The sequence below is a fragment of the Amborella trichopoda genome, chromosome 4 (assembly GCF_054954075.1).
Source record: "Amborella trichopoda isolate Santa Cruz 75 chromosome 4, AtrichopodaSantaCruz75HAP2 v2.0, whole genome shotgun sequence".
NCBI classification, from domain to species: domain Eukaryota; kingdom Viridiplantae; phylum Streptophyta; class Magnoliopsida; order Amborellales; family Amborellaceae; genus Amborella; species Amborella trichopoda.
Window position 1 is genome coordinate 7,831,500 of NC_142339.1, and position 18,617 is coordinate 7,850,116.

At 33.6% G+C, this 18,617-nt stretch overlaps 1 long non-coding RNA gene across 3 annotated transcripts; it reads left to right on the forward strand.

Moving 5' to 3' along the window:
• The first annotated feature begins 999 nt into the window (after positions 1-999).
• LOC148782235 (uncharacterized) lies at positions 1,000-16,117 on the forward strand. 3 transcript variants are annotated; one of them, XR_016054036.1, is made up of 2 exons: positions 1,000-1,610; positions 15,866-16,117. It is a non-coding gene; the product is annotated as an uncharacterized LOC148782235 (long non-coding RNA). The 3 variants fall into 3 exon arrangements; XR_016054037.1 differs by lacking the exon at positions 15,866-16,117 and adding an exon at positions 9,664-9,877; XR_016054038.1 differs by lacking the exon at positions 15,866-16,117 and adding an exon at positions 9,664-9,877 and having other exon boundaries at positions 1,000-1,128.
• Positions 16,118-18,617: the final 2,500 nt, after the last annotated feature.

Here is an 18,617-nt window from a genome sequence, read left to right on the forward strand (position 1 = left end):
ATTGTGCGCTCCATGCACAAAAGATAAATGATCTCTTTGTAAACAATATAAAATATAATACCTCTAAAATATAAATGATATTTTTGTCAAATATAAATGAAAATTCCAATAAAAGTTATCAGGTTTCTGTAATAATAAAGTTCTAAGACACTTAAAAAATCACACTGTATTTTTTAAAAAATTTCAAAGGCATACTTGCTTAATGATTAAGTGATTTAAAATATTTTGAATTTTATATTTTTAATATAAATAAATCACATTTTAATAAAAAATTATGACAAAAAAAAAGCACTATTTTTTTTATTGTTTTGAAAGATTATCTCTACTTATTCTTACATTAACTTTTGTATTTTGATGATTGTTACACCAGATAGCTCATGCATTATGTGACATTCAATAATTAGTTCACACTCACTTAAGTTTGGTATATGGAGACCAAATTTTGGTGTAAATAATTTGTCGTTTCATATTTATTATAGGAACAAGTTTATATAAGGTTGCAACCTTAAAATGTAGAATTACATATGTACCTCAACAATTCATCAAAAAAAGTTGTTTTAATGCTAAAAAAACCTATAATTGATCATCTCATCATCGAAATGTATGAATATGAAAAAAAAAGAAGATTTTGAGTCCTAAAAATAGTGCATCTTGCAACACATTATCTGGATAGTCCATTTTCAAGATTTTCATATATTTAGAGATCTACTTAATTTTAACCATATTTAGAGTTTAAAATTTTATAATTAGTTATTAAAATAGATTTTCAAATAATCTTAAAAAAAACTTACATCAAAATTAGGTGTTGTGATAAAATTCAGAGGTGCGCCTCAATTGGATTGTTTTAGGTAGTGAAACCACACCCTTTATGATATACGACTTCTTGAGGTAGCTTAGAGAAAGGGAACATAAAATTTTCAAGAAGAAATATAACTTACTTGATTTTGTCTCTTTCCAGATTCCGTTTTGACCGCCAGAGGGAGAGAGAAATATAGCTTATATATTTGCCATTGGAGGAGAAAACTCGGTGTGGGGTGTTTCAAAGATCAGTTGAAGTAATCTTCCGGTGTTCTTATTTTACCATTGGAGGAAGAGACTCGGTGTGGGGTGTTTCAAATACCGGTTGAGGTAATCTTCAGGTGTTTTTATTTTTATTCATGCAGCCCATTATTTCTCAGTCTTATTTTCCTATTCTCTTTATTTAATAAAGTTGATTGTTCTTAGTGGTAGCAAGTGAGAGAGGTCTTATTTATTTTATTTATTTCTTTTGAGTTGATATAATGGTAAAGTACCATTGTAAGTGTTCTAGTCGGTGTAAAAAAAAAAAACTACAAAAATTTGCATTGTACTAGATCACCCTAGTTCTCCTATCAGGATAACTCACTCAAGTTGGGCTTACAAAAAGATATCGAGCCTTGAATTAGGTTCACAAAAAGATGTCAAGCCTTGAGCTGGGCTCACAAAAAGATATCGAGCCTTGGGTCCGACCCGTACACATGCGCGGGGCACTTCTCACACAAATGCGACATGCGAGGGGCACTTCTCATGCCTATGCGAGCTTGTGAAGTGCAAAGTACAAAGTGCGTCATCAAAGCGATTGATGTTCAGAGGTAGTATAAAGCAATCTCACATGTCAATTTCAACACTACTAAGGGTTATTATCGTGTTCTACATCATCATCATCATAGTTTTTTTTCAACTATTTGTTGTTGGCTACAGAAATTCTGGTATGTCATTTTACTTTATTAATGATCATACTCTCAGTGAGGCCATAAGTTCCTATATATTCTCTTACTATTTTTTAATCATGTCTTTTTTGACTTACTCCTTGTCATTGTTTAGCCGTCCACTTAAACTAACTCGCACCTTCTAATAAGTGTGGTAATAGGTCTGCGCTGCACATGACCCGCTGACCTAAAACTACGTCATCTCATCTTTCAGCCAATTAGAGCCTCACCTAAGTTCTTCCGAATGTATCCATTTCAGATTCTATCCGTTCTTCTCTTTCTACTCATCCATCGTAATATCCTATCTCAGCTACATTCATCCTATGGATATAATGATGTACATATACCAAAAACAAATAAAACTTATACTTTTCTCTCTTGCTTCTTTCTCAATCTCTCTCCCTCTTTGCTCTTCACACGCCCATCCTTCCACTCTCATCTCTCCCCTTTCCATTGCTATTTCTTCCCTCGCTCTTTACTTGTTCTTTCTCTCCTCTTTGGATAGTATCCTAGTAAGTGTTACTTTTGTACTCTTCACTCTTTCTTTCCCTATTGGATCACTGGTCAATTTTTTTTTCTTTTCATGAAAATATTCATGTAGTGATTTAAAAATGTCAGCTCAAAAAGTTTCTTGCATCTTGGTCTTTTGCTAGAGAGAATAGATATACAATGAGGGATTCTCTATAAAGAGGTTATTTATCTTTGGTACAATAATGGCACAATTATTCATACTCATTAGATGTCAAATTGGATGGCTTGGGTGGAGTTATAAAGTCCCAAAATTTTTTTTTTTTTTTGAAGCTTTATGTCTACTTGATTCACTCTTACAACTACTCATTTTGAAATTGAAGAGATAAAATAATTGTAACTTTCTTGTATAAAAAATAAAAAATAAAAAATCTCATACAATAAACGCCTTAAAGGATAAAAGTGAATAACTTCATCTTAAACAAAATTTGGGTAGTTAAGTCATTTAGTACAAAGTAGTGGCAACTCAAAACATGATGGCAATTTCCTAAGAACTCTCCTCGAAATTGTATGGTTACGCCATTTTGTAAAAAGCAGTGGCATCTCAAAACATGATGACAATTTCCTAAGAGCTCTCCTCGAAGTTGTAACTTTTTTTTCACAAAAGAAAAACCAAACTAAAAACGCTAAAGATTCTAAAAGGACCTGTAGATTGCTTGCTCATGAAGCAACCTCCAAGAAAAAGAACGCCAGCAATAATTGCCTCATTTTAAAACAGAACAGTGGTTATATGGGACCCTCTTACATGATGCGTCTAGAATTTTAAGTGCTTAGCATTAAATTTGATATGTATTTTTAAAAAAAGTCAAATTCTATAATTATAGATAATTTTTTTAAGAATATGTATCCAATTTAATAATAATTTTTTAAAATTCCATACATATAGGCATATCACAGTCAAGATCATTTATATTTTAGAAAAAATAAATTTTTTTCATCGTAAGATCTCTGCTTTTGAAGACTCGAAGAGTTAAAAGTCTTGCTTCCAGTCAATGGAGGTTTCTCTTTGGCTATGGCCATGTCCTTGTGTCTCATTTTTTCAATCAATCGTTTTCTATGCAAACATTTTCAATATTCCAAAAGCCTTCTCACTCCCTCGGGAGTATTACTATCCGTCTACTCTCTCAGGCAAAATATATGTTGTACAAAGTTTATATAAGGTGGACACTTTTGAATTGTAGAATTGAAATGCACCTCAAAAATATAACGAAAAAGGATATTTTAATATTGAAAAACCATGCAATGGCCATATTGATATGGAGATTCATGGATATGAAACAAAAAATATTTTGAGTCCTAAAAGGATACACCTTGTAATACATTATTTAGACGGTCACTTTTCAAGATTTTCATGTATTTATAGATCAGCTTGATTTGAACTATTCTTAAAGTTTGAAATTTCATAAATAGAGATAGTGTGCGCTCGGGTCATCCTAAGAATTTTTAACACCAAAATTGTATCTTGACAAAGTTTGGAGGTGAACCTTACTTTGATTGTTTAAAAAAGCAACCTTTTGCAAACCATACCCATATACCCTAGGGATACTTTTTCGACTTCAAATTTGGGGATCCAATCTTTATGACCTATAGATTAGTTTCAATTTGTTTTAAAAAATCCCAATTAAACTCCCTGTGTATTAAAAAAAGCTAGTGCCTCAAGATTGACTTGAGACCGTCCAATTTTTGAAGGTATAGAACTCACAAAACTTAAAATTCAAAATTTTCCACTTGAAAATAATTATTTAGTAATTTTTATATGGTTTTCAAAATTTTAATCTAAATAGATGGTTGAGAGAGGGAGTAGATGCACAATATACTCCTTTGGGGATCATAATATACCCGCCTAAAATATTTTCTCAGCCCTTGATTTCAAACTTTGCAGGCAAGATGTATGTATTTCACCAACAATAAACTACAAGATGCATGCAGATCACATAAACAATGAACAGCTGAGCTTTGAGATGAGCGTTCCTCCAACTCATCGTTGTGAACTAATGTTTTAAGACAATTATCGGCCACTGGTGAATCAGTCACCAGCTGAAGTTTTGGGATTGATGAGCTCGATCAGAAGTACCTGGTTTTTGAGGAAAAAATTTATAGAAATAACTAATAATAAGAATAATAATACATAAAATCTAATTACAACTCTTCAAGTTCAAAATATAAATATTAATGTTAAAATGAGTTATAACGTGGATTTATTAAATATAAGATTTTTTTTAATTACTAGATAGCTTGTTCATTAAGTAAGATGGTAAATGTACTCCCATACAAATGATACTTTTGCCTGGTATAAATGAAAATTCCACTAGAAAGTAATCAGTTTTTGTATTAATAAAGTTTTAAACACTTCAAAAATGACATTGTATTTTTCTGAAAATTTCAAATGCATCAATTAAGTTGCTCAAAATATTTTTAAAATAATATTTTAATATATAAATAACCTTTTAATAAAAAATTATCACAAAAAAAACAATTATCTTTTTTGTTATTTTGAAAGATTATCGCAACTTATTCTAATAACTTTTGTATTTTAAAGGATTGTTACCACACGAAATGGTTCATGCGTCATTAAAGAATCAGTTCATACGTTTTGACACTTAGGTTTGGTATATGGAGATCAATTTCTGGTGTAAACAATTTGTCTCTTTTCATATTTATTACATACGACTTCTTGAAAGGGAATAGAAAACCAGAGTTTTTCAAAAAGAAATATAACTCACTTGATCAAGGACGAGCCAACCTTCGGCCAGGGTCGGCTTGACCCTACCCTCAGGGCATGGTTGCCGGGCCTTGGCCCTGTCCTTAAGCCACATTTCATGGCCCAAGCCCTAGCTTTTCAGGGTCAGGCTGACCGGGCCGAGTCAGCCTACCTGCCCTATTGCCACCGCTATTTGGAGGCAAATGTGAAGAATTGAAATCCACCTATTAATCATAAGAATACAATTTTTAAGAGTCCACATAGAAATGAGTCACCTCTTAAAAATCTATTTTTGAGATGGATTTTTGGACTTAATTTTTAAGGACATGTAATCTCTAACATGGGTAAGGATTAGGCCTAAAAGACGTGGTTAGAAGTAGTCCAAAAAGATATAAGAACTTATGGTCTCACTGAGGGTATGCATTAAATAGAGCAGGATGACGGACCAAAATTTGTGCAGCCGTCCCCAATTAATTAGAAAAAGGCTATGATGATGATGAATGAATATCTAATATGGAGATAATGAATATAAAAAAGTTGATAAATTTTGAAAATTAAAAATAATAATTCTATTTCCAATTGTTTTTAGATGGACCGCCTATTTGCATCCATCTTTAAGGTGTATACTTTATACTTTGGGATCACATATTGTAGAAATGCGGTCCAGCCAACACGAAACAATTTTGCTAATCATAATATGATTGTTTTCAAGAAAAAACTTAGTGTGCATACATTTTTTTTTGCCCTTCGATAGCAATTAAATTTGAGAGCCATTACAATCAGGATAAATATTAACACAAAGAAAGAGAGACTATTTTTTATAACTAGAAGGTAAATTATAAACTGTAAATTAGAAGTTCCTCTTTGCTGGGAAAAAAGAAGTTACTGTAAGAAGTTATGGGTTTATGTAATTGATAATCTGCTGGAATGTTAAAGAAGTTCTGGGCTTCTGTGTTTGATAATATTACGATATGGCCTACCACATCAGCCGATGAAGACTCAAGCTCCTAACCATGTATATCTACTGTAAATCGTGTGGATAATCACCCATATCCATATTGTTAGGAAAATCCCTACAATCAAGAGATTAGTCGTTCATCCATATTGTTACAATTTATACTTAAACACCACTATCTCTCAATAAAAAGATTTGAAGCTTTCCAATATCGTGGCCTACCACATTAGCCGATTCTTCGCTGGTCCACTTGCATTCATGTTAAGCCACAGAAACTTCATGACTACATATGCTCTGTTGTCGATTACAATCCATCACGTCAATGACTCTCCTCCATCACGCCATCCACAAGTAAAGCTTATCGTATACAACCTTTTCTCAATCCAAATAATTTTTCGACAACTCATAAAGCCTTTGTCTCCACTATATGTTCCCATGATGACCCAATAATTTCTCTCAAGCTATTAAAAATCCTATTTGATGTGAAGCAATGGCAGAAGAGATAAAGGCTCTTGAGTTAAACAAGACTTGGACCATACAAGTTCTATCCTTTGGGAAACGACCCATTGGATGCCAATGGGTATTCAAGATAAAGTACAACTCAGATGAGACCATCGAACGGTATAAGATGCGATTGGTTGCGAAAGGGTACACCCAAAAGGAAGGTTTAAACTATCATGAAACCTTTGCACCTGTCGCCAAGCTAGTTACAGTCAGGGGATTGCTTGCTGTTGCAGCCTCTAAAAATTGGAATCTCTACCAGTTTGATGTCAACAATACTTTCTTACATGGTGATTTGGATGAAGAAGTTTATATGTCAATACCACCAGAGTTTGCTAGAGAGGGGGAGAACAAAGTCTGTCGACTTCAAAAATCTCTCTATGGGCTGAAACAAGCCTCACAGTGTTGGTTTAAAAAATTCTCACATGCACCCATTTCTGTTGGTTTCAAACAATCATCTGCAAATTACTCCTTATTCGTTTTCAAATCTGGCATGTTTATCACCGTTGTTCTAGTGTACGTTAATCATATCATCATCACAGGAAATAATGAGGCTCACATTACAAATCTCAAAGATTTTCTTAATCAAAGGTTCCACATCAAAGACCTTGGCAAACTCAAGTATTTCATAGGGGTCGAAGTAGCAAGGTCACCTCAGGGAATTTTACTTACCCAGCAAAAGTACACCCTTGATATCCTAAAAGAAATGGGTTTCTTAGGTTCTAAACTTGTATTCTTTCTTATGAAGCAGAATTTAAAACTCTCCTCTGAGAACGGCAAGTTACTTTCTGACCCCGAGTCCTACAGAAGACTCGTTGAGCAGCTCATCTACCTCACTAGCACTCGTCGCAACATTAATTTTGCGGTTCACACTCTTAGCCAATATATGCACTAGCCCCGAGAGCCTCACCTTGCAGCTGCACAAAGAATTCTACGCTACTCAAAGGGACACCTAGCCCAGGACTCATTTGTCCTCAAACAACTCATTACAAATATCGACCTGTTGTGATTCTGATTGGGCTAGCTGCCCAACAATGGAACGTTCCATGACATGTTACATTACTTATCTTGGGACCATCCCAATGTCATGGCGAACGAAGAAACAATCTACTGTATCGCGTTCATCAAAAGAGGTTGAATACCTCTCCATGGCAACCACTACTTGTGAGCTAACATGGATGAAAAAATTATTTTCCGATTTGGGTATCCATCATCCTCAGCCAATGAATTTCCACTGTGACAATCAAGCAGCTCTTCACATATCCGCGAATCCTATTTTTCACAAGAGAATGAAACACATTGAGATTGATTGGCATCTCATTAGAGAAAAGATCCAAAATGGGCTAATCTGTACTTCTCATATCTCCACCAAACTTCAATTTGCATATGTTTTGACTAAGGGACTCGGCAATGCTCAATTTCATTTTCTATTAAGCAAGCTAGGTGTTCTTCACACTCACCCTTCAGCTTGAGGGGGAGTATTACGATATGGCCTACCACATCAGCCGATGAAGACTCAACCTCCTAATCATGTATATCTACTATAAACCATGTGGATAATCACTCATATCCATATTGTTAGGAAAATCCCTACAATCAAGGGATTAGGCGTTCACTCATATTGTTACAATTTATATTTAAACGCCACTATCTCTCAATGAAAAGATTTGAAGCTTTCCAATATCGTCTATCTTAACAGATAACCTCCTGGAATGTTAAGTTTTAAGTACCTGTATAATAATCTTAAAATTTCAAAAAAAAAAAAAAAAAAAAAAAAAAAAAAAACTTTTAATAAGTGATGGTTCATATGAGCATGATGGTTCTTAGGGACCATCACTACTTTCAAAAGCTTTTGGTTTAAGTTTTTGTTGCCTTGCCATGTCTTTTAGTGGACGTGGGCTTTAAACGTTCAAGTATAATATAATTGTTACACCTCATGTATGAGGTGTAACTTAATAAGCTAATATAATAAGATATCTTAAGAATTTAAATAGGAGAGGCAAGAACTCCCATACTAGAAAATTTTTGAGATCTTTCTCTGTCTAGTCGAAACGCAGTGAGCTCTTTCTCTCTCTAGCCGAATTTTTATCGGAAGCTCTCTCGCAAATATTTTAGGTACGTGACTTCATTATCTTGAAAAATAATCCGTTCTTTTTAAAAATAAAATGAAATAATTATTTTTGCTTATTATCATGAATTTTAGACCCGATAAATTTTATGGGCAAACGACCTCATTATTTTGAAAAATAATCTTTTTAATAAAATTATGATATTAAAAATTTTAAATGCTCTAGATTCTTAGAAATAAATTTATTTATTTATTTTTCTTGCCTATTGTTAGAAAATTTTAGAAATAAAATTATTAGAAATAAATATGATAGTTCTGCTTTTACTAAAATTGTGAGATTTTTTTCTACTGTTTTTGAATATTTAGACATTGTAAAATTCATGTGCAAATGACTGCCTTATTATATGAAAACTGATATTTTTGCATTTGATTATAGCATTGTCTGTGAAATATTTATTTGTGAATTGACATCTCATAAATTGTGATAATTCCGTATTCTTGAATTTTTATAAGAGTTTTTCTATACATATTAGATTGGTAATTATGCTATAATGTCATTACGAACTGTTACCTTTCTAAATTTGAGCCCAAAATATTTGACTGGTTATTTTTGAAATGTTATTGAAAGCGAATGTTATTAATGGTTTCAGTGAAATTCATATTAATAATTCCAGTGATATGTTGAGTACATGATATTGCTGCTTTCGAATGTTTAAAGAGATTTAGAAATACTTTAAGTATGCAAGTGGACTCATCCGGTTCACCGGTGAGGTATAAGTGGACCTATCCAGTACGTCGGTAGGGATTAAGTGGACTCATCCGGTACGCCGGTGAGGTATAAGTGAACCTGCAGGGATTAAATGGATGTATCTGGGATGCCGATAGAGATTAAGTGGACCCATCAGGACGCTGATGGGGTATATAAGTGACCTACTTGGGACGCCAATAGGGTATTTTATGAAATCCTTTGAATTATGCACTGCCGTTAAAATGTTACATGTATTTCAATTATTCGGATTATACTTAATTATGTATTTTTGAAAGTGAAACTGTTAATGCATTTCTGTTAAAATATCTCTTTTTGAAAATATTGATATCTTTCAACCATGATTATTTTTAGGATTATGATGATCACTTACTGAGTAGTCAAACTCATCAAATTATGCTAAACATTTTTTTTCAGGATAACTGCAGTTTTATTTTGGATGCTCGTCAAGATCAACTTTGGAAGATATTGTAGTTGTGCTTAAACTTTCTTTTGTTATTTTGTAAGAATTCGCCACTGTAAATTTTTCCTATCCAGAGATGTATATATGTTTTGACTGTCACATCTCAGGAATATCAGTATTGTAAATTCTTGGGGCGTGACAATTATGGTATCAGAGCGATAAGTTTAAGATTCTTAAGAAATTTAAAAAGAATGTACTTAAAATCACATTTATTGTGTGTACAGACCGGGACGAAGTCAAGATCCAGAATAGCTAAAGCTAATATGTAAGGAATTCACAAAACCTTGAAAAATATGATTGCTCTAATGCAACATCAGATGGAAAACAACAATCCACCCAGGCAGTCAGTTACGGGAAATGGTGGGAGTAATATCGAACAATTTACGAAATTGAACCCACCTTCTTTTAAGGGTGCTGTAAACCCATTGGAAGCGAAGGGATGGATTATGCAATTAGAGAAAATATCTGAGGTGATGGAATGTCCTGATGATAGGAAGGTGGCCTTGACAGTATTTATGTTAGAAGGTAAAGCACAACATTGGTGGCGAATAGCAAAAGGAGTGTTGGTCAAAGAAAATCAACCCTTGATTTGGGAAGTATTTATAGAGGCATTTAATGAAAAATATTTCCCAGATTTTATTCGAGACCAAAAAGAAATGGAATTTCAGGAATTAATCCAAAGAAACCGGACAGTAGCACAGTAAGAGGCCAAGTTTACTGAATTGGCCAGGTTTGCACCATATATGATTAACAATGAGGCAAAAAAGGTGAAAAATTTGAAAGGGGTCTCAGACCAGCTATTAGAAGTAGAATATCAATCTTAAAATGCAGAACTTATGTTGAAATAGTGGATCGAGCCCAAATGGTCGAAAAAGATTTCGAAAATTTTCAAAAGATGAAAAATCAAAAAAGTCAGGTTAGACCCACAACATCTAATCGACAACAGCTTGAAAGGGCAAATAAGAAGCCAAGGCTCTTGCCACTTTAAAGCCCAATAGAACTATGTAAAAAATGTGAGAAAAACTATGGATCGAGCCCTTGTTATTGGAATACTAGGGCCTGTTTTAAATGTGGAAAATTGGGGCACCAGATTAGAAAATATCCTAACTTATAGATGCAACAGCTTCTAAAGCAAGGAGAGATAGTTCAAAAGCCTCAGATGAAGGGAAGAGTATTTGCGATCACCTAGTAAGACGCTGAGGCCTCAAAATCAGTGATCCAAGGTACTCTTATTATCTTCCAAAAAGTAGTTCATGTTTTGATTGATCTTGGATCGACTCATTCATTTGTGTCACCACACTTTGCATGCCACTTAAAGGTAGAACCAGAACAATTAGAATATATTCTAGAGGTAGCCACACCGATGGGAAATTCAAGTGATACCAAATATAGTGTACAAATCCTGTATAATAAAGATAGAAGAAAAGGAACTGTTGGTTGATTTAATACTCCTAGAAATTCAAGGTTTTGATGTAATCTTAGGTATGGATTGAATTTTTGAATACCATGCAAGTATTGATTGTTACAAGATAATGATTACCTTTAGTATTCCGAATTAACCAGTATTTTACTTCAAGGGTATCATAGAAGACTCCCCATCATATTTAATCTCTTGTATTCGAGCTAATCGCCTGCTTCGAAAAGGGTGTCAAGGCCTACCTGCCTATATCAAAGAAGATAGGAAGGAAGAGATAAATTTGGATAGCACTTTGGTTATCCGAGAATTTCCCGACGTTTTCCCTGAAGAATTGCCAGCATTACCGCCTGATAGGAAAATTGAATTCTCTATTGAATTATTGCCAGGAGTAGCCCCAATTTCTAAAGCACCTTACAGAATGGCAGCTACAAAACTTAAGGAACTTAAACAACAATTGGAAGAATTATTAGATAAAGGTTCTATCAGGCCTAGTGTGTCACCTTGGGGTGCTCCGGTACTGTTTGTTAAAAAGAAAGATGGGATCATGAGATTGTGTATCGATTATAGACAGTTGAACCAAGTGACAGTGAAAAATAAATATCCATTACCGAGAATTGATGATTTATTTGATCAATTACAAGGATCACAAGTATTTTAAAAAATTGATCTTAGATGTGGATACCATCAGCTTAAGATTAAAAGTAAAGATGTTACCAAGACAGCTTTCAAAACAAGGTACGACCATTATGAATTTTTAGTCATGCCTTTTGAATTAACCAATTCACCGGCTGCATTTATGGATTTGATGAATCGGGTCTTTAAGCCCCTTTAGGATAAATTTATTGTGGTATTCATCGATGATATTTTAATTTGTTCCAATAATGAAAAGGAACATGAGCAGCATGTAAGAATGGTATTGCAATTATTAAGAGAAAAAAAATTGTATGCCAAACTTATTAAATGTGAATTTTGGCTTCAACAAGTGACATTTTTAGAACATGTCATATCAAAGGAAGGTTTATCAGTTGATCCTTCAAAGGTTGAAGCCGTTGTTAATTGGAAACAACCAAGTAATGTGACTGAAGTTCGAAGCATTTTGGGATTGGCAAGATATTACAGAAAATTTGTAAAAGGATTTTCTCGAATCGCAACCCCATTGACTCGATTGACACAGAAAAATGTCAAATTTGAGTGGACAAGTGAATGTGAGGAGAGTTTTCAAGAACTGAAAGTTCGATTAACTTCGACACCTATTTTAACAATTCCTGAGGGGAGTGGGGGATTTGTGATTTCTAGTGATGCTTCACATAAAGGCTTGAGTTGTGTATTAATGCAATATGGGAAGGTAGTGGCATATGCATCCAGACAGTTAAAAGAATATGAGAAAAAATATCCAGTTCATGACTTGGAGTTGGCTGCAATAGTATTCGCTTTGAAAATGTGAAGGCATTATCTAGATGGTGAGCAATTCGAAATATACACGGATCATAAGAGCTTGAAATACCTCTTCTCTCAGAAGGATTTAAATATGCGACAGATAAGATTGATGGATTTCTTAAAAGATTATGATTGTACAATCCATTATTATTCTGGAAAAGCTAACGTTGTGGCCGACGCTCTAAGTAGAAAATCTACGGGAGTCTTAGCTCATCTAATGATCCAAGAAATGAGATTGTTAGAGGAAATAGTGGATTGGCATCCGGTTCTGTCCATTAATGGTGTGGTAAGTATGATTGCCAACATTAAGGCATAACGCCAATTAATCCAACAGATTTTACAGGTACAAAAGAAAGATCCTCAGCTTGTAACAATTGTGGAAGAGGTGAAGCTGGGAAAGAGAGAAGAATTCTCTATATGTAGTGAGGATTTGCTAAGATTCAAAGGTCGGGTTTGTGTCCCGAATGATGAGAGTGTGAAGAAAGCTATCTTGGAAGAAACACATCACTCTCGTTATACGATACATCCCGGTAGTATTAAAATGTATCAGGACCAAAAGAAAATCTTTTGGTGGAATAATATGAAAAAAGAGGTAGCACTATTTGTGTTTAAGTGCCTAAGATACCAGCAAGTAAAAGCTGAGCATCAAAGGCCCGCTGGGTTGTTGTAGCCTTTACTCGTGCCAAAGTGAAAGTGGGAGCACATCTATATGGATTTTGTCTTTGGCTTGCCTAGAACAAATTTAGGACATGATAGCATTTGGGTTATTGTGGACCGACTGACCAAAGCTGCCCACTTTTTGCCAATTCGCACGACGTATACTTTGGATTGACTGACTCAATTGTACATTAAGGAAATAGTGTGGTTGCATGGGGTTTTGGTCAGTAATGTATCAGACAGGGATACTCGGTTTACTTCTAAATTTTGGGCTAAGCTACAGTCAGCCATGGGGACGAGACTCACCTTTAGCACTGCCTTTCACCCCCAAACGGATGGACAATCGGAGAGGACCATTAAAACCTTGGAAGATATGCTAAGGGCCTATGTCATTGACTTTACAGGAAGCTGGGATAACCATTTACTTTTGATTGAGTTTGCTTATAATAATAGCTTCCAAGCAAGTATTCAGATGGCACCATATAAAGCCCTGTATGGAAGAAAATGCAAGTCACCCATCTGTTGGGACGAGGTTGGTGAAAGAGAGCTTTTGGGGCCAGAAATTGTCCAGGTAATCACAGATAAGATAACATTAATTCAAGAAAGGCTCAGGTCAGCTCAGATTCGACAAAAGAGTTTTGTCGATAACCGAATGAGAGATCTTCAATTTGAGGAAGGTGATCGAGTTTTCCTAAAATATCACCAATAAAAAGCATTATGAGATTCGGGAAGAAAGGAAAGCTGAGCCCACGTTATATCAGACCATTTGAAATCTTGAAAAGAATCGGAGGTGTCGCTTATAGACTTGCCTTACCACCCGAATTGACAAACGTTCACAGTGTCGTCCATGTATCATCACTACGAAAATATCAGCCCAACCCATCCCATATATTAAAATATGAACCTTTACCGATCAGGAAGGACCTATCCTTCATTGAGCAGCCAATTTTGATACTGGATAGAAGGGTATAAGTGTTTCGCAACAAGGAGATTCATTTGATCCGTATATTATGACAGTACCATTTAAGAGAGGAGTTGACTTGGGAACGAGAAGACGATATCAAAGAAAAATATCCCTATCTTTTTCAATAATCAGGTACATAAACTTAGAGGACTAAATTTCTTCAAAAGGGGAAGAATGTAATAATCCTAAAATTTCAAAAAAAAAGAAAAGAAAAAAAGAACTTTTAATAAGTGATGCTTCATATGAGCATGATGGTCCTTAGGGACCATCACTACTTTCAAAAGCTTTTGGTTAAAGTTTTTGCTGCCTTGCCACGTCCTTTAGTGGACGTGGGCTTTAAACGTTAAGGTGTAATATAATTGTTACACCTCATGTATGAGGTGTAACTTAATAAGATGATATAATAAGATATCTTAAGAATTTAAATAGGAGAGGCGAGGACTCCCACCCTAGAAAATTTTTGAGATCTTTCTCTCTCTAATTGAAACGCAGTGAGCTCTTTCTCTCTAGCCAAATTTTTATCGGAAGCTCCCTCGCAAATATTTTAAGTAAGTGACTTCATTATCTTGAAAAATAATCCGTTCTTTTTAAAAATAAAATGAAATAATTATTTCTGCTTATTATCATGAATTTTAGGCGCGATAAATTTTATGCGCAAGCGACCTCATTATTTTGAAAAATAATCTTTTTAATAAAATTATGATATTAGAAATTTTAAATGCTCTAAATTCTTAGAAATAAATTTATTTATTTATTTTTCTTGCCTATTGTTAGAAAATTTTAGAAATAAAATTATTAGAAATAAATGTGATAGTTCTGCTTTTACTAAAATTGTGAGATTTCTTTCTACTGTTTTTGAATATTTAGACATTGTAAAATTCATGTGCAAATGACTGCCTTATTATCTGAAAACTGATATTTTTGTATTTGATTATAGCATTGTCTGTGAAATGTTTATTTGCGAATTGACATCCCATAAATTGTGATAATTTCGTATTCTCGAATTTTTATAAGAGTTTTTCTATACATATTAGATTAGCAATTATGTTATAATGTCTTTACGAACTGCTACCTTTCTAAATTTGAGCCCAAAATATTTGACTGGTTAATTTTTGAAATGTTATTGAAAGCGAATGTTATTAATGGTTTCAGTGAAATTTATATTAATAATTTCAATGATATGTTGAGTACATGATATTGCTGCTTTCGAATGTTTAAAGAGATTTAGAAATACTTTAATTATGCAAGTGGACTCATCCGGCTCGCAATAGAGGTATAAGTGGACCTATCCGGTACGGCGGTAGGGATTAAGTGGACTCATCCGATATGCTGGTGAGGTATAAGTAGACCTGCAGGGATTAAGTGGAGCTATCTGGGACGCCGATAGGGATTAAGTGGACCCATCGCTGATGGGGTATATAGGTGACGTACTTGGGATGCCAATAGGGTATTTTATGAAATCCTTTAAATTATGCACTATTGTTAAAATGTTACATGTATTTCAATTATTCGGATTATACTTAATTATGCATTTTTGAAAGTGAAACTGTTAATGCATTTCTTTTAATAGATCTCATTTTCGAAAATATTGATATCTTTCAACCATGATTATTTTTAGGATTATGATGATCACTTACTGAGTAGCCAAACTCATCAAATTATGGTAAACATTTTTTTTCAGGATAACTGCAGTTTCATTTTGAGTGCTCGTCAGGATCAACTCTGGAAGATATTGTAGTTGTACTTAAACTTTTTTTTGTTACTTTGTAAGAATTCGCCACTGTAAATTTGTCCTATCAAGAGATGTATATATGTTTTGACTGTCACATCTCAGAATATCAGTATTGTAAATTCTTGGGGCGTGACAACCTGTATTTGATAACATGCTGAAAGACTAAGAAGTTATGGGTATCTGTGTTGGATTAACGTTAAACTTAATAGGCAAGATGTGAAATGTTAAGACTGAGATCTAGATATTAGTTATTATTAATTAATTTTTAGATTTTTATTTTTTGGGATAAAATATCAATTGAAAGTAAAGTATGTTGGATTGAGAGAGAGAGAGAGAGAGAGAGAGAGAGAGAGAGAGAGAGAGAGAGAGAGAGATTTTTATTGATGAGTGAGAGAAGCGTCCTAGAGAGAGATATATATTTGTACAACAATTGAAGCAAATGTTGCATGATAAACTTCATTGCACCTCAAAATTCAAGCAGTCTCTAGACAATGTCAAATACAACCTCAATTAAATATTGTATAACCAAATCACTAGTTTCCTAATCCACTCTCTTAAAATAGAAATCCCACTCTCTTAAAATAGAAATCAATATATTGGTTAATCTCTTATTTGATAGCTTAAGGCCCTTTAATACTAGCAACATGTTTGTTAAACCACTTTCTGCCCCATTTTGTATCATTTTTATAATAATTGCATCTTATGTAATTTTTATCCAAATGATTCGGGTTATATCCATATTTCCAACCCCGATCACTACTTCGACTAGATCCTGAAAAAGACATTTTAAAATAATACAAGCATTTTAAAACACAATGTTTTGCACTTACATTAATTGCTCGATCACCAAACTTGCACATATGTTTTTTAGTGCAAAAATCCTAAAAAACACCCTATCCTAATAAAACTCCAAAATTAAATCCAATCTTAACCTAAAAAACTCCAAAATTAAATCTAATCTTAATGTAATATTTGGATTCATTTTCCATAACTTTGAGAAAGACTTCAATCCAATTAAAATTGTAAAATCTAGGTTTTTTTTGTTTTTTAGGTTTTTCTCTCTCTCAAATAAGCTCTGGTGGGTTTAGTTTTCCTTTGTAATTACAACATAATTAGTGAGAAGCTATATTTCCATCAAACAAATTTATTGATAATTGCAATGAAGGGGATACTTTTATAGCTTGTTTTGAACTCTCTCTCTCTAACATGGATATAGATATGAGCTCTTTGTTTGTCTCCCCCAATATGAAGGCCCTATGAAGCTCACCCTCTCTCCCTCTAAAACTTCTTTGTCCTTGAAAGACAATTGAAAACCCTCAAACCATTGTTATTTTATGCTCTTCAAAAGGCCAATTTTATATCTTTGCAATATTCGCAACCCATTATCTCCGTTTTCTCTTCTCGTGCCTCCACTCTCGAGGAACTAACCCCATCTGCCCCCTTTTTCTCTTGGCTCTATAAAGACATTGTTTTGGTCATTAATCCTTTTCATATGCTAAAAATAAATACACATCAAAAGTAAGTTTTGATTTGAGGATAAATGCATACGCAACTTGTGATTTTGTATGCATTCATGCCTACACCAGGAATTAGAAATTATGTTTTAGTAAAAGAAAGAATTAGTCATTGATAAGCATGTTTCATTTCTCGTAACCTACTAGGTATTTGAAGTTCATATATATTTATGCCCATCAATGATCAACGATGAGTGTGGTCTCTTTATATCAAAAGTAAATGATTTTATTGTATACATTTCCTATGAAATTTGGTAAGGCTGTCGTAATTTGATTATGATGTTGCCAAAATACTTGCTCTCTACTATTTTTGTAATCCTCATTGTTATCGTAAAGGATATTTATCTCTTGATTTGATGTCATTGATATGAATCTCTTGTTTATGATAAGATTATGTGCCCTTGATATGTATAATAAGTGTCATTGTTATCTTTCTATAGCTGCCATGATTGGCTGTATATTTATACTAATCTTGTATATTTTTTATTACGGGAAAGCTTTTTATGTTCCCTTTACAACATAGAAGTTCTATCCTCCCCCTACCATCCAGCCGTCCATTTTTTATCAAGAGAGCCACTCACCGTTTGATCTTAGATCCGACGTCTCAAAGTATTTTATTTTTATTTTTTTTAATACAATTTTTTTGAATATAAAATTTGGTACGTTCCATCTTCTCATTGAGGTGCACCTATAAAAAATATTAACAATAATTTTTCGATAAAAAATAATGACCAAAATACCCCTTGAATCTTTTAGGGGTATTTTGGTCATTTTATTTTATTGAAAATATTTTTTTTTTATATATTTTTTTGTTAGTGTGAGTTTAATAGAGGAATGAATGTCCAAATTTTGGTGTCAAAATAGTTTATAGAAAAAAAAATTAAAAATAAAATAGTGTAGAGACGTGACATTGTGATTGGGGCAATCTTAACCCTCCATTAAAAAATGGATGGTTGGATAAGGGGGAGGATAGAACTTCTATGTTGTAGGAAAAACATAGAAAGCTTTCCCTTTTAATACATCAATATACATAGAGTTCTCTAGTAGGGGAACCTAGAAAGCTTAGATTTTTTGATATCTACAGTCGAATTGTGAACCTCTGATCTGAGCTCCATTATCGAATCATGTTTTGACTCTCCGCCTTCTATACTTTTCTTAGTGCAGTTTGTTGTTTTCTTTGCCTGCAT